The 18,191-nt window shown below is 42.0% G+C and overlaps 1 protein-coding gene across 8 annotated transcripts in view; it reads right to left on the bottom strand.

Moving 5' to 3' along the window:
* The window catches only part of NOS1AP (nitric oxide synthase 1 adaptor protein), a 312,797-nt gene that overhangs the window by 100,000 nt on the left and 194,606 nt on the right, over positions 1-18,191 (bottom strand). The window lies entirely within an intron of this gene.

Below are 18,191 nucleotides of genomic sequence, written 5' to 3' on the forward strand. Positions count from 1 at the left end.
CTGCTGATGGATGTTGGCGTCATCCTCAATCTCAGCTCTTTCTGGTACATTTGTTCATTCATAGCCATCTCTTAACACTTGTGTAGCTATTCATAACTGGTGGTATAATTCTACATTTTCCTCAGTGAATTTCATTTTGAGCACTTCTCCAGTTTATTAAAACCATTTTCATCTGATTCCCATCTTACTATCACCACCTAGCAAACTTCACTTGCAAGCTCTCCAATCAAACATCTGGGCTACAGATTAAAAATTAAGAAACACAAGACCCAAAGCCCACCCACATCCCTTCTCTGGGACCTTTTATACTCAAGACCTTCTCCTACCATGTTGCCACTCAAGCCTGGAAAAAGGCACCTAACACCTTGACAGTGCATCTGAAACCTAATTATTTCTACAGTTAGCATTGATAGGCATGAACTTAATCCATCCTAATGAGATAAAAACATAGCCTACTTTGGAAATCTCATTAGAAATCCAGAACCTTCTCTTCACTGTGCCTTTTAATATTCTGATGTTACAAACTCAACTCAGAGCTTCCTACTGTCCTGAGTCTATCCTTTTCAATAAAATCTCAGATCTTCTATTCCACTGCACAGAGTTATTGTTGATACTTCTTGGCTATCCGTTTCTACAAGAAACATTCTTGTCTCTACAAGAATAGGACCTCACTAACTGAGGTAAGAGATCCTTCTTCACGTTGTCATTGCAGGCTCTGGTCACAGCTGATTTGAGTGTCCTGGTGACAGCAACCTACATCATTGATGACCACAACCTACATCACTCCCAGTCTGGTGGTCACTTCCCCACCTCCACTCTACCCTGTCAGCAGCTCTTCTTTTACCAAGGGGCCCTGGAAGAAGAGCAAACCAGAGCAGCAAACACACGGAGACAGGAGAAAACTCCGCTTCAGCCCAGGAACCCCAGGCCAACTAACAGTAAAGAGTAAAGGGGAAACGGGAGGCAGAGAGGGAGATGGAGACAGAGAAGAAGAGGCGCATCTGACAGGATTTTTTTTTGCACTGGAGTCTGGCTTAGGTAGGACAGGACCTCAGCCATATAACAAATTCCTCTCTAGGTCAGCAGCCACAAACCAGCGAAGGTTAAAGTTGGTTTGATTGGCGTGCACTTGAGGACATGGCTCCAGTTTGCAGTGTGTCACCCTGACTGCAGCATTCTGCTCAGCTGCAGTGCTGGATGAACTCAAATAACCTCTGGGTGGGAGAACCAGCATTACAATCTGCAAGTCGGCTGACTTTGGCCTTGTGCCTACTGAGAGGTGAACCAGCTACATTTCCTGACCACACCTGCATTTACCTCCAGTCACTTGGGCTTTAATAAACACAACCTTCCAGCTGCACCTCCCTTCTGAACGAGTCACTAAAATCAGGCTGCTCCTGCCGGCCAAAGGAGTACAGAAGAGTGTGTCTGATGCACTCAGGTGGAAGTTAAAGGCTGAAGAGTCCCAGAAACACCCAGAAGAGGGCAAAACCTACCCTAGACAGGTTGGACCTCAACTGTTTTATTGTCTTTGGTCTCTTACAGTATATCACTTTCATATGCCCCATATACTTCTCTTTTCTAACAACAAAATCAAAGCAGAAATATCGAGTACCTACCTCTGCAAAATACTACATCATTCTCCCCAGTCCTGGTTTTAGAGAACATACTGCCTGCTATGCCATAACCTTAAATGTCTTATATTTCTGGAAGAATGTTGTAGTTGACCATATCTCTCTTTCTTGCTTCGTCCACCTCCCTGTTGGTTTCACTCTCTCTGTGGCCTTTATTAATCATGATTTCTTACCCGAGCATAGCAAGAGGCACCCAGCCAGCTCCTTGCTTGTGTATCTGAAACCTTATCTATTTCTACAGTTAGTATTTTGGCAGGCTTGGCCATGCCTATTAATACCTTCGTCTTAAGAACTCAAAAGTGCAACTGAACTTTCTCTTTAGAACTGGAAACAGGTCTCTAATTCAATCACCATGCACATAGTTCCCAATGGCTCTTACAGGGTCTATGGGCACAGTCACTGCATGAAAAAGCATGACCAAATGATTTCTCTCAAAACCTCAATGATGGTGACAACACAGGTGCTCCTTACAACAGCTGGTGGAATGCTCTGGAGTCCTTCAAAATGAAGATGGACAAGAGAGGCAGGAAATAGGCCTCCAGGTCCCATCACAGCTGCCAGAACTGCCTGAGTGCTATTTATAAGGACTCTTGGGTTGGACACACTCTGCATCTTCCCCACCTGCCTGCTGGTCAGATGTCCCATACCCTTTCCAATATAAAAATTAAAATTAACTTGCAATTATGTTGGAAACTAGGAAAATAAAAGGAAATCAAGTATCTGAAAATGCTTGAATATTTATTATCATTAAGCCATTTGTTTATATGGCAATTATGCTTCGCTTGGACAACATGTTATTGTGTTCACTGAGGGGTGAGAAAATGAATTTGGACAGAGGGGAGATAATGGAGTAACCACAAGAATGGAGAAGAGAAGGGGCTCTCAGGGACAAATCCTCCTTTTTCCCAAACTGACGGTGCTGCTCCAAGGTGGAGCACTGCCTGGGCAGGTGGGCTCTGGAGGAAGCATCTGTGTTCCACAGGACAGGAATCCAATCTGCTCAGGCTTTGCCAGGGGCTGAAGAACAAACAAGACTGCTGGTGCCACCGTCTGTGGCTCAGATCAGCCTCCCACAAAGCCCATGCCAGCCCTGCAGTCTGTGCCAACGGGCCTGCCTGGCCCTTCTTGAATATGGCCAGGCTAATCTGATGCATTTGCTTTGCCAGCCAGAGCCCCACCAGCCTGGACAGATGAAGCCCTACAGGACTTGACCTTTCAGGGAACAAAACAATGCAAGTCCTGGAACACCACCTGCAGACTGGAAAGGCCAGGGGAAAGTGTCTGGGGTTTCACAAACAGAGCCTTGGGACCTTGTTTTGGAATAGTGGCCTTGGAACTTAATGTGCTGTGCCAGTCAGTGAGGTCCAGGAAGGGGAAGCTGGGAAGAGCATCCAACAGGAGCCAGGAGTGAACACTCAATGGAAGACATGAGTAAGAACATCGATGAGAAGTTGGAAAGCTGCTACCAGATCAGCAGCCTCATTTCTAATCATCTCCTGACACCCCAGCGCTTCCTTTTTCCCAACTTCCCAAACTGCCTCCTAACCCTATATATCTCTGTCCTGGTCACTGAGTATCCAAGAAGGGGAAGCCAGAAGTCTGCAACAGCAGAGTGGGCATCTCATGAAGGGATCAGCCAGCCCTGAACCTGAGGCTATACTTCAGAAACAGAAGGAATAGAATTACTTCCTCAGAGTCCAGGGGAAGGGCTGGGGCCATCAGATGCTCCTCACACATTTAGCAGTCTGTTTTCACAAAAATGTGTAGCTCCCTAAAGAATCCCTGGATGTTTGAAAATACCTGATTTTTAACATATATAATATATATATGTTAAAAAATATATATGTATATTAACATATCCATGGATTTTTAACACACACACAGAGAGAGAGAGAGAGAGAGAGGGAGAGCGAGCGAGCAATAAAGAGAGAGAGAGAAAACAGGATCCTTGGTTCTTCAGTCACCTTGGCCAGAAATAATTTGGCTGGTGATACACTCTCTCACCTGCTTCATAGGAAGCAGGTCTCCCTCATTCTTAACCATAAAATTCATTTTGCCAAGTCCTTCTCACTGTCTCTGCAATGCTTACAGATGTCAGCCAAGACCTGCTTATGAGTCAAGGTGCTCAAAGGCAACTTCACCAAGGGGAGAGGATTCAGTTTGCAAAGGCAAACACTATGCCAGGCTCTGTAAGTCCTTGACTGTGTTCACTACCTTTCTAGAAGGAGCTTTGGAGCTTCGCTTCTTGCAAATGATCACAGGAAATTTAAAAGTGGACTCTGACAGTGCTGCTGGGCATTCCAATCATATTCTGTCTACAGTCTCGGTTTCAGGAGTGTGAGCAGATCTCCAAAACAAAACCATAAGCACCTCTACCAAAGGTACTGTCTCACAAAGGGTTTTCAGAAAGTCCTTTTGCATGTATTATGTGAGAGTCTAAAAATTTAGACAGTAAGATACAAAATCTGAGTATACCCATGTTCACAGCAGTATTATTTACAATAACCAAAAGGTAGAAGCAACCCAAATGTCTATCAATGGATGAATAGATTCACAAAATGTGGTGTATGTAATATTATTCAGCCTTAAACAGTTAGGACATTCTGACATATGCTACAACATGGTTGAATCTTGATGACAAATGGAAAATATTCTATGATTCCACTTATATGAAGTCCCTAGGGTTGTCAAACTTACAGAGACAAATAATAGGGGCTGAGCAGAAGGGGAAATGGAAATTGTTTAACAGGTACAGAGTTTCATCTTTGCAAGATGAAAAAGTTCTGGAGATGGATGGTGGTGATGGTTGTATAGCAATGTAAATATATTTAATGCCACAGAACCGTACACTTAAAAAGGGTTAAAATGGTATTTTTATTTTTATTTTTTCCAGATGAAGTCTCACTCTTGTCCCCCAGGCTGGAGTGCAATGGTGCAATCTCAGCTCACTGCAACCTCTGCCTCCCAGGTTCAAGCAATTCTCCTGCCTCAGCCTCCTGAGCAGCTGGGATTACAGGCACCTGCCACCATGCCCGGCTAATTTTTGTATTTTAAGTAGAAACGGGGTTTCACCATTTTGGCCAGACTGGTGATCTGCCCGCCCCAGCCTAATCCAGTGCTTGGATTACAGGCGTGAGCCACCGCACCCGGCCTAAAATGGTAAATTTTATGTCATGTATATTTTACCACAATACAAAAATGCAAAATCTAAAACACCATGTAACAAACACATTTGTTCTCACGGCAAGTCCACTTAAATTCTGCTCACGAAACGATATTTCTGGAACTCCCCCACATGCAAGTTAAACATGCCATAGTTTTCCACACTTCCATGTAATTGCATTTGCTATTCCCTATGCCTAAAATGCCCTCCCCACACCATCTGCCTGGTGAACTCTTGTTTATTCTTGAAATATCTGCTCACACTTCTACACAGTGAAGCCAACTCCCGCTTCCCATATCCTCCCACAGAGTTGGTTACTACAGCAATATGCAAGCCTCTATTATCACTCACTGTTGATTGGTTGATTATTTATTTATCCCACAGGCCATACCCTTCATGAGAGCAAGAAATATGACTGATACATATTTCTACTCAAGAAAAGAGACCAGGACATAGGAGGGTGATAAATGAATGTCAAAGTAATGAATATAGTTGACAGTGGTTATTCACAGAGCCCAAGAAAAGGCACTGTATATAAAGTAAGACTTCCAGAAGTTAATTACCAAATTATTAAAATCTGGATTCCATTCCAAAGTGCAAGGACTTTAAGAAGAACTAATCTTCCTTATATGGTCCATGGTCCACAGCACAGTACTGAGCACTTTATCTATGCTTGATACAGGCTTTTAAAAATGAAATCCTGTAGAGCTGTCATTATTGGCCAAAGCCACTCGTAATCATTTGACTGTACAGTTAGGAGTAATGATTGGGGGGATGGTCGTGAGATGAATTTCTGTTCTGTGGGCTACCCAGCTTCCTTAACTTCTGGCTCTTATGCCTATGGAACCAGAATCTTGGGGGCAGGGTTCCTGAGAACCATGGCAGTCTCTAATACTGATGTGTCTTGTATTGTTGATTTATATAAAATCTCAGAAATGCCAGCATGACCAACACCAAAGTTTGAAATGAATCTAAATTCCAGAATATCTATGAGGAGTCTTGGGAACACTGGGTAGAGACATTTATTTCCCATCTACCTACCTCAATCCCAGTATGACTTATTTTTGCAATAGATATATTATTGAAAATTGGGTATAAATAAAATCTCTGCAATCTCCAAAATACTCAAAAGGAACCACAGAAGCTACTTTTTAAAGAAATACTCATTGTCATTATATAGAAATGAAGTATCATCCTACTTTGTAGACCAAGGAGATCTAAAACTCAAGTTCTAAATCCCATTTGGAATACTTGATAAAAAGGCAGAATCACAGGCCCAGGCTTTAGAAATGTTTATTCAGCAGATCAGATGTACGGCCAAAAGTTGGCGTTTTTTAAAATGCACATGGTAATGTAGACCATGCTATTCAGAAACACTACTTTGGGCCACAAAAGCAAGGATTATTATACATTTTTATTTGCATTAAGAATTGCCATAAACTAATCAATGTGTCTTAATCATATATGTACTATTTTTTAAGTATAGCTATTCTTGTAACAAGATAGATTCTTATGAAAGTGCTATTGCTAGTTGTTGTCATCCATTTTCTAAATCAAAAGCTACTAAAATAGAAAGTATTACTTTGGGAGGAAATTCCACAGAGTGCTAAGCATTAGGTATTCATACTTTACCTTTCATACATTTTTTACATCTGAAATATTTCTTTATTCTTTATTTAAATAGAAACAGAGTTTTGCTATGCTGCCCAGGCTGATCTCAAACTCCTGGACTCAAGCAATCCTCCCACCTCGGCCTCCCAAAGTGTTAGGATTACAGACATTAGCCACTGCACCCAGCCTGAAATAGTTCATTAAAAAATTTATAGAGGAAACTTTGTATTTGAAATGTTTGAGGCCACCAGGGTTGAGCAAGCTTTTCATCTTACAGATGAAGAAACCAGTGCCCAGGGATGATAAGAGACTTCCCAGGCTCATTAGCAGAAAACCCGTATCTGGAACCTACATCTCCTGACTCTTGGCTCTGTGCTTGTTATGTTCCCCAACACTTGTGTCTTTTAGTAGCTCAGAATCATGGCTCCAGGAAATAAAATTATTCATTCATTCCTCCATTCATTCAATACATGGTTAATGAGCTGTCTCATGAGCACACAAACCCCATTTTATAACAGAGAGCAAGAAGAGAAATAAGAACATATTGGAAATTAACTTCACAGGACCAGGAACATTCCACACCCAGGGACACATGTCAATAACCTGGGAAGGGTATGAAATACCAGTGAGGACAGAAAAACATGGTAAAGAGACCTTCTGAACTTAAGGAGGGCTTTGGGGCAGGAAATATTCAAGCTCGTTGCTGTTTGGAACGTTGAGAAGGTGGAAGAGCGGTTCATGCACACACAGACGTTCTGTGAGGAGGCTGCATTTCCACAGTGTCAGGAGACCAGCATGATGGCATAGGGCAAGTCAAACAGGCCCTGGCATGGAAGGCAGCGGCAGCCTCAAGTGCAAGCAATCTCGGACTGTGTACTCAGGGGAGCTCCAAGTGGCGGTTGCTCCCTGTAGAGAGGAGACGAGATAGCCCTGGGAATACAGCCATCACTTTTCTCTGACCAGGAGCATGCTGACAGGTCACGGGTAGCTGAACAACAACCTAAATGATTAAGGGGCCTGAAGGGGTGATTTATGAAGCAAGATGAGTACCAGTACTAACAATCATCTGCTGCTTTCAGCTGCTTTCTCCTCTATATCTCTCACAGCATGTTAAAAACAAGTATTAGAATCTTCTCTTCTTTAAGTAAAAAAAGAGACAGAGGTGGATGGCAAGATAAAAATACAACAGTATAAACCCTACTCCGGTCAATTCTATCATTCTCCACTAATATCTAGCCTAGACTGTCCTCTAAACTCCTCTAAATGGTTAGTATATGATGTAAGTAGGAAGACTAGAGACATTAAACAACGTTCCTGGCAGAAAGCAAAGGTACTTATTTAAGGTGATGAATGTCCCAGTCACCCTGATTTGATCGTTACAATCTATATGAATGTATCAAATTATCACATGTACCCCAAAATATACACATCCATTATGCAGCAATAAATAGTCTTGCAGAGGAGTGGGGCAGAGATAACACTGTTACCACAGTATGATCCATATCTACACACACACACACACACACACACACACACACACACACGTAGAAGGAGTAAACGTTTCCTAGTATTTAGAAGAGTCATGAATCAAGGATTTACGGTTTTCTGCCTCAGACCAAAAGTGGGTATGAGACAAATGATGAATCCTTTTGTCTTTCTAGGGCTCAATTTACCTCTCTTGAAAAGAAGGTAATCAATCATGTTTAATAAACCTCCCAGCACCTCTCACTATCTGCCACACACATCCCACACTTACCTTGTGAAGTTAGGTTAAACAATTTGCGTGAAGTATTATGAAGTCAAAGAAGCTACGCTGAATAGTAATGCTATTTCACAGCAAGTATTCACATTCTTAGCTACGTGACCTTGAGCAAGCCACCTACCCTACAGAAGGGTATAATTCTTCCCTTCTGTGAAGCCAGGGTATTGGGTTAGATTACACCTTCCCAGCTCTAAACATAACTCAATGTGATACGAACCTTCATAGCTCTTGTAGGAAGAGTTAGATGGGCAGGCACACTTGAGGAAGGTGGGGCAAATGTATACCAACATAGAAATGAAGGCATTTGGTGAGGCCAGGTCAATCCCAGAAGCAAGGGAAGAGGATGGAAGGCAGAAAGGATGCAGACAGATGGGGAAAGTTCTAAAATGGAAAAGAAGTTACTATAGTTTTGCATAGAAAGTAGGAGGGTGCTTAAGGGTTTTAAAAAGAGTGAAAAATAGAGGTGCAAATCCTGAACATAATCTTGGCAACAGCACTGAGGAATCAGGAAGAAGAGACACTGTAAATGAGAAATCTAGGAAAGACTAGAGACATATATCAAGCACTGCATAGTAAGAATAAAGAAAATATCTGGATGAAATCACTATATAGACTGAGAAGCAGAATAAGGAAGTGGTCCCTAAATCCCTTGCCTGGAAAAGGTAGCAATGTTTTCACCAATGCCAGCACAGGTGAACACAAGAATGTGTTATACATTGAAAAAGTCTATCTTGCACTGGAGAATCAGGTAATAGGAGTTAGACAGGATGTGGGGGTCACACAGCCATTCATGTGGGACTGCTTTTCCTACGCTCTCCCAAGTCTTCTACCCGTTGAATTTCCCCATAGTACGCTTAGGGTGAGCTTAGACTTTCTAACATGATGAGCAAGAGATAAGGGTAAATTTGGAAAACCTGTGCTTGCATTCACCCATTAGGATCATACAAGTTCCAGATGTAAGGTGGCTGGGAAGAGAGAAACTACAGTAGGCAGAACTGATGGCCCCAGTGAATATTCGTGGTATAATGAAAGGTATGATGAAGAAGGTAATTCTTGAGAGATACTGAAGAGACTATTTGAGAAGGAGGAGGAAAATAATAAAATCAGAATTTGGAGGGCTCTCAAAGTCACAGTGTTGTCTCTGTCGAGCAATCATTCAGCCTCTAACAGAATACTGGCAGCTCTCTTTGAAAAGTAGTTTCTTACAATAAAACTGGAAGCTACACCCAGAAGATTCCACTTATATGATTCTCTAAACTGGTGCTTCTCAAACTTGAAGGTCCATATAAATCACTCAGGGATCTTGTTAATTTATAGGCCATTCTGCAGGTCTGAGGAGAGCCAAGGGTTCTTTATTTCTAGTGTAGTCTCAGATGATGCTGACACTACTGGTCCACAGACCACACTTTGAGAAGCAAGGAGCCAGAACCACAGTATGTAAGTCCAAAAGGTATTTGGATATGTCAGCTTTGTGAACTAACCATCTCTAAGGTTTCTTTCAGTGCTAATATTCAATGATTCCTACCAATTATATATGTCAATATTCTGAGTTACATAAAAATTGAGACATGAGGTGTTTCTCAGGAACAACCACCTTAAGATGGCCCCAAATCAAACTCTAATATACAACTCTCATACATAAATGATATAAATACAGTAACCAATACAAAAGTTCCCAGAATGGAGGGGAATCTGAAGTTATTGACTTCTTTCAAAGCATAATAATTATCTACTGTCAGTAGGTGGCAATATTTCCTCGGGGTTATGGGATTGTAAAGTGGAACCATGGTTCCCAGCCTGGGCTGTAAACTAGAGCCAACTGGGAAACTTAAAAAATACTGGTGTCTGGATCCCACCCCCCGAAATTTTGATGTAATTGGTCTAGAGTGCAGCCTGGACATTGGGCGGTTTTTTTTTTTTTTTTTTTTTAAGCTACCCAGGTGATTCTCATGAGCAGCTAAGACTGAGGTCCACTAAAGTAGAGTGAGGTTTAGCAGACCACAGAAACTAAGAAGTCAGTGCTGGTCATCACATCACTCCTGATTCCCTGCGTCTCCCCGTTCTTCACTGGGACTGACTGATGCACCACATGATCTCTATTCCATCTCATCTTCTCTTCCAGCCCATCACCATAGGTAACTCCAAGGCTGCACCAGACATTACGTCGTCCAAATTTCTATGACAGCAAATGAACTTGGGTGAAGAGATGCCAGGATGGTTTATGTAGGAAGAGCACTGTTTTCTGCAGGACTGTTTTCACCATAGCAAAGTGCCATAACCCAACTCATCCCCAGTACCAGCCTTGACTCTGAGGGTCAGTAAATTTTTTTCTGTAAAAGACAAAGTGGTAAATATTTTATGTTCTGAGAGCTATGTGATCTCTGTTGCAACTATGCAACTCTCTTGCTCCAGCACAAAAACAGCCAGAGACAATACAGAGATAAATGAGTGCAGCTATGTTCCAATAAAGCTTTATTTATAAAGGCGCTCAGTGGGCCACAGTTGATCCATGAGCCATGGTTTGCCAACTCCTGCCTTACCTCATTTGAGTTCCCTCTGAATTTTCTGTCTCCGCTCTATTAAAGCATGTGGCATTACCAAGCACAACCACTGTGACATCCAGAGTGCAGGAAGGAGTCTACTGGATAGAGACTGAAATGCGTGGGAGGGCCCCCGAAGACAGATGAGATTTGAACATGGATCCAAAGCAGAGCAAGGTGACTATTCAGAAACGAGGATGAAAATGGGAAGAAGCCCCCACTACAAACTGCAAAATCCTAATCCTGGGATTATTTTCCCATAGAAAAAACAATCTGTGATGTGAGGCAGGTTTCCCCCTCCAACTATGATGGAAATCTAAAGTCAAACTTGACAGGGAAAGAGAATGAACTACTGAGAGTGAGATGTGACCAGATCAGGCAAAAAACCAAAATGAACATGAAAATAAACCTCATACCTTATGCCAGAAATAATTCAAAGTGCATCACAGGCTTAAGTGTAAAACTATAAAACTTTTAGAAGAAAATGGTAGGCAGATCACCTGAGGTCAGGAGTTCAAGACCAGCCTGGCCAACATGGTGAAACCCCATCTCTATTAAAAATACAAAAATTAGCCGGGTGTGATGGAACATGCCTATAGTCCCAGCTACTCAGGAGGCTGAGGCAAGAGAATCGCTGGAACCCAGGAGGCAGAGGTTGCAGAGCCAAGATCGTACAACTGCACTCCGGCCTGGGTGACAGAGTGAGACTCCGTATCAAAAACAAAAAACAAAACAAAAACAACAACAACAACAAAAAACTTTGTGACCTGGGTTTATATAGAACTTCTACATATGATACCGAAAGCATGATCCATAAAAAATAAAAAACTGATTAATTGAACTTCATAAAATTAAACTTGCTCTGTGGAAGCCAGTTTTAAGTGAATGAAAAGACAAGTAATAGACTGGGAAAAAATGCTTGCAAATAGGACACCTGACAAAAGATTTGTATCCAGAATACATTCATATAAAGAACTCTCAAATCTCAACAGCTGTAGACAACACCCAAAGTAAAAAATGGGCAAATGACTCAAATGGACACTTGATTAAAGGGGATATATTGAAAGCAAATAAACACATGTAAAGAAACCAACAAGTTTTGGTAGTTGGTTCAGTGTTTTTGTCTAACAGGAGGAATTGAGACAGGTGAGGCTTATGCCTAGGAAACAAGGCTAAAAATTATATCTGCCCACTGGGATTTTTAAAGTCTGAATCTTGAGCTCCAGGGCCTATTGAAACACACTCAGACCTGATTACAGCTCCCTAAGACAATAGGGTATTCACCCAAGTCTGGAATAATGGCCTCCCATGAAAAGATGTTCAATATCATTAGCTGTTAGGGAAATGCAAATTAAAACCACAGTAAGATCCCACTATATACATATTAGAATAGATAAAATTAAAACAACAACTAAACACTGTATGGTAGATGCACCTGACAGAAATAACAAGAAATTAGGGTTGCCACATGCAGGTTGCTGAGGGAAGTGTGCCAAGTGAGGGTGCTATATAAACTGCATGCTTTTTACAGGCGGTTATCATTCTCCTCTCCAGCCTGCAGCCACTGGACCGTCTCTGTAAGTTCCCCCAAATAAACCTCATGTTTTGTTCACCGGTTCTGGGTCTCTCCTCCGGCCTCTTGAACCTGGTGCCATCCCTACTGAAGTCAACAGGGTCCAGCACAACAGACGCCAAACACCGGGGAGGATGCAGAGCCACTGGACTTCTCACGCATTGCTGAAGGAATGGAAAATAGCACAGCCAAAACTAATTTGGCAGTCTCTTAGAACGTTAAACATACACTTACCATATGACCCAGCATTACCTCAGCTAGGTGTGTACCCTAGAGAAAGGGAAAGTTATGTTCCCACAAAGACCTGTACATGAATGTTTAACAGCTCTATTATAATTACCAAAATTAGAAACGACTCAAATATCCTTCCACAGGGTGAATGGATAAGCAAATTGTGGTATATCCATATAATAGAATACTACTCAAAAATAAAAAGGAAAATAAGCAGTTCATGTGTGATACAGTATAGTTACAAAAAGTTAGAGGGGAATTGGTTGAAATGTAAAACAAATTTTTAACAAATAAAAAGGAATGAACTACTGATACACACAAAACTTGAAAGTATCTCTACCTTGATTGGGGTGAAGGTTACATGAATCTATACAGACACATAAATTCATAATACTATACCCCCAAAATCAATTTTACTGTTAATTTTAAAAATAAAATGAAAATTAAAGTCCTTTGGGCTGGATGAAGTGTCAGGATAGGAGATGCTTCCCAAACTCCTCCTCCTCAGGTGGAGTGAATGAAAACTTTGCCCCCAGGCCTCCAAGGTTAGCACAGACTGAATGTGAGGGGTACCCTCTCCACTGCAGTGCAAAGCACAGAGACAATTCTGAACTAACTGTTCCCAGGTCAAGAACAGAGGCTTCGGCCGGGCGCGGTGGCTCACGCCTGTAATATCAGCACTTCGGGAGGCCGAGGTGGGTGGATCACGAGGTCAGGAGATCGAGACCATCCTGGCTAACACAGTGAAACCCTGTCTCTACTAAAAATACAAAAAAAAATGAGCCGGGCGTGGTGGCAGGCGCCTGTAGTCCCAGCTACTCAGGAGGCTGAGGCAGGAGAATGGCGTGAACCCGGGAGGCGGAGCTTGCAGTGAGCCGAGATCGCGCCACTGCACTCTAGTCTGGGCTACAGAGCCAGACTCCGTCTCCAAAAAAAAAAAGAACAAGGGCTTCCAGAGTTGTCCTGCAGAGCAGGCCAGGAGAATCTCATACTGGCTTAAGAAGATAAGGGAAGTCTTCCCAGACACGGGGTCCCCTCCAGCCTATACACAGCCAGTCCAGGCACTGGTAGGGTCACTAAGCTAGGGCAATGGACACCCATGAAGGTCATCCAACTGCTATGGTAGCAAGTCATGGTCAACTCAGTCTGGTAACTCAATCCCTATGGGAGGTTATTATTCCATTATTGGAGGAATAATGGAATAATGGGAGCTGCAGTGAGGCCCAGACACGTCTCTGTAGGCTCTGGGGCTCAAGATATAGAACTCTAACATTTCAACGGGCAGAAATAATTTTTCAGCCTAGTTTCTCAGAGCAAAAGTCTCACCCCAGTCTCAGCTCTTCTGCCCATAGCAACACTGAACCAACTACTTTGTTGGTTTCTGAACACCTCTGCCTTCTGACTGAATCCACACAGGCTCACATATATGGGACTCAGACAAAAGGACAAGATAAATAACGAGCACATGCCTGAGCAGCCAGTAGAGAAAAGGCCGCAGGGTGGCAGCTGATGAAATCATCAGGCGATCACCAGTTCAAGAAGGGGAACATCTAGTGTATTCAGTTCTTCCTCGCATCATCTCTATCAATTCATCTTTTCGTGTTGCTGCCTCTCTGGGTGAGTTTCTCCTCCTTGGAGCCTCGGATGTCTGTGCTTCAGCCCAGCACCTCCATGGACACAGGAAATCTATGTGTTTGGCAGCATCCCCAGCTTCAGCCAGCCATTCTTCCGGAATACTTGCAGCAGGATTCCCATCCTGTTCTCCACACACGAGAACAGTGGGAAGTGATAAAGGAGGTTGTTGTGGGATAAATGTTTGTGTACCTCTAGAATTCATGTTGATGTCCCAGCTTCAAGGAGGTGGGAACTTCAGGAGGAAACTGGGTTTAGATGACGTCAAGAGGGTGGGCCCCGCATGATGGGATTACTGTCTTATAAAAACAGTACTTGCCAGGAGTGGTGGCTCATGTCTGTAATCCCCACACTTTAGGAGGTTGAGGTGGAGGATCGCCTGAGGCCAGGAGTTACAGACCAGCCAGGGCAATATAGTGAGACCCTGTGTCTACAAAAAAAAATTAGCTGGCAGTCCCTACTCAGGAGGCTGAGGTGGGAGAATTGCTCAAGCCCAGGAGTTCAAGTCTAGATAGAGCCATGATCCTGCCACTGCACTCCAGCCTGGGTGACAGAGTGAGACCAAAAAACAAACAAACAAAAACAGGACTAAGGGAAGCACACAGCAGGAAGGCAGCCATCCACAAGCTAGGAAGATGGTCTTAACCAACCCAGCCATGCTGGCACCTTGATCTCAGACTTCCAGCCTCCAGAACTGTGAGAAACAAATGTCTGTTGTTTAATCCACCCAGTCTATGGTATTCTTTTATAGAAGCCCAAGCTGACTAAGATAAGAGTTGTTATAGGAAATCAAGAAAGTCATTGGTCTGAGAGGAAAACAGCGAGCTGGCTGGTCATGATGACATCTGAGAGCTAAGCTCATGCTCTGAGAACCAGCACACACGAAAGGCTGAACTGATTTCTTCCATTCAAAGGCTGCCTACTCTTCCATAATATTAATGCTGGGATATTAATTCTAACTCATGTATTGAGCATTTTACACAGTGGCCTTTTATAAATATCAGAGCACTTTCATATCTATTATCCTATTTAGCCTTGGCTGGTGCTCACCACGTGGCCCTCATACTTTCTTTCCATAAGTTATTTCCACCACACTTGCCTTGCTCTTCAATATGAAAAAAGTAAACACTCTCTACATCACTGGACTTCTGGGTAGTATCCCAAGGATCACATGCTGGGGGGTCGGGGGTACCATCGCTGGACTCCTGGGTAGTATTCTAAGGATCATGCTGGGGGGTTGGGGGTGCCATCACTGGACTCCTGGGTAGAATTCTAAGGATCATACTGGGGGGTTGGGGGAGGAAGAACAAAAACTGCACGCACACCCCCCCACGACCATTTAAGCCTTCCTGAAACATTATATAACAGGTACTGATCACAAACTTTCTATAATACCCCATTGCCTAAACCAGAAGATCAAAACTGATATTCAACATGTTCTACCAACTGACGCAAAGCAGCCAGCTTCCCTTCTCCCACCAAGCTGCTCTTGAAACGTACATACAGTTACATACATACAGTTTCTAAGCTGTATTCTTCAGAGCCCTGGGTTCAGTGGACGAGCCTCAAAGGCCACTCTAGGGCTGAGAGGTCATGCAGGCAGATATGCCAACCAACCTCTGCCCATCCTGCTTCACCCACAGAAGCTACAGTCCTCAGGTTTAATAAGTTGGAGTTCCATGTGATATTTTGACAAAAGGTTCATAGCTTTAAAAAGAAGAATTCGAAAATCACTGACCTATATAAAATACTACGCTACAATATTTCAATTGCACAGTGGCTTATTCACTGTCTATCCTGAAGAGAAACTGGATTTTCTCATGTCTGCACTTATGTAATTACTATTTTCAAATCCCTCCCTCAGTCCCTTAATCTATCCAAAACGTCACCATAAGTTTTACTTCAAATATCACTTTATAAAAACCTCCTCTGACTGCCACAGCTTGAAGGAGTTTCTATACTGCTATGGCAATTAGCACTCAGGGGATTGATTTTATAATAATGTTATATATAAAATACATTTCCTAATATTACACAACACTCTTAACTTGGAACATGGTTCTTTCTCATCTTCTCAACCACATTGTAAGTTCTTTGCAGGCAAGCGCTATATAGGTTCAGCTCTTTATCCTCTTTAGCATCTATTATTACAGGGTTTTCAACCAATTTTAAGGACTTGATCTGACAGTACTAAAAGATAGCTCTGCCTGCTGAGTTGAGAATGTAACTCAGGGAGGAAGCAAGGAAATCATTAAGGAGGCCACTTGTCTCCCATGGGGTGAGAAAAGTATACAAGTAACTATGATACCAGGCTTATAAACACTACCCCATACCTAGAGGCAGAATAATCCCAGGCAAGGAGCACACTTCCAGTGGGCAGGTCCCTGACTAGTTGCCATTTAATGTTCACCTTCCATCTATTTTTAATATATTTGTTTATTATAATGGCTATTACAAATAATAGTCATAGTCTCATGAAACCTCAGAACTGACGGGCCTATGTAATTTTATCATTTGCAGATTAACACCGTTAGACTACCAGCTCAACACTGTGACAAGTTATTTTAGTTGGGAGACCACAGACCCACCCCGTTTGACCTATTTCTCTTTTCCTAAGAACTTAACAACTTTTAGGAAATCAGGCTACTGAGTGAACTACACGTAAATTACTCTCTTTCCTGATCTTTCAAAAGGAAATTGAAAAAAAAATGGTATCTATAGTATAGCCCTTTGGAAAAATCTCTAATGGCCACCTTGTTTTGTAGCAATCATCACATTCTGAGCCCAAATCAAAGGATCTTCTATGACTGAGTTCCATAACAATATGTCATTTTAACAATTTATTAGCTTGGAATAATTGTGCCAAAAAGAAAACTATTTTTCTCCAGGCAAAAATGAACTGAGTTCCTTTTAATTTTCTCCAACCCTTTCCTGATCAGGAAGATATTCAGTTGCAACCAATTACATTAAGATTAATTTTCAAAAATAAGTACTGGTTTTTAAAACCTGAATGTGTTTTATCTATTTCCAAGATATCAGCCATTATCCGTTTCTTAAATTGTTTAAAGTTACTTTTCAAAAAAGTAGAGAAAGAGTAATTTCACCTCTTTATATCTCAACTCCCCCTCCAGTCACTACAAAGAATAAAAGGAAATTCAATTTTAAGATGAGGATATTATATTTGATAATGAATAATTAAGATAACCAAGGAACTGTAAGGGATATTTTATCTTGAGAAATTGGCTGCAAGGTGACTGATGGCTCTCAAACTCAATGAGCTTAAGTGACAGAGATGACTCTTGCTCTGGTTTTGTGGCCCCCTCTGAGATGGAAAGGGCCAGCTCAGAAGAAATGCAATAGCACAGCTATGTTTGGCAAAGAAATTTATCTTTGGTGTGCTTTGGCTTGCCTGGATCTGCCTGGGGTACTAGTGGCTCCTTTCATTTTCATTGTGGTGATTATTCAGTGGGTCTTTTCACTCTGGAAACTTAAATCTATGAATTTGGAAGTTTTTCTTGTATTGGTTCTTAGGCCAGTTTCCACCTTTTTTTCTGTTCTGTTTTAGAACTCATATTTATCAGATGTTGGACTTCCTAGATTGATTCTCTAATTTGCTAGTCTTTCCTCTTCTAACTTGTATTTCTATTCTAATTTTTTGTTTTCTTCTTTTTTTAAACCTTTCAACCCTTCTACTGACTTCTTTTTTAGTTTGAATATATTTTTAATTTCTGAGAGTTCTCTATTTCTTTTTCATAAAGGCTTGTTTTAGAATGTAGTGTCTTAATTCTATTTTCTGTTTTCAGGTTTCTTTCTAATCCCCTGCTATCTCTGTTTTCTTCAGCTTCCTCCTTCTATTTATTTTGGTCTCTCTCTTTTTCTGCGTTGGAGAGTTTCCTCAAACATCCTGGGATTTTGGGCTGCCCATCCATATTTAAGAAAGTGGAAGTCAAAGCTGACTAGAAATGCTATGTGAGTGACTAGGGCTTGTTGCCCACAAGGCTTCATTGATGAGTGAGCTTTGTTATAAAGTGATCAGGAAGCAAAC

This window comes from Pan troglodytes, chromosome 1 (genome assembly GCF_028858775.2).
Source record: "Pan troglodytes isolate AG18354 chromosome 1, NHGRI_mPanTro3-v2.0_pri, whole genome shotgun sequence".
Lineage (NCBI taxonomy): Eukaryota > Metazoa > Chordata > Mammalia > Primates > Hominidae > Pan > Pan troglodytes.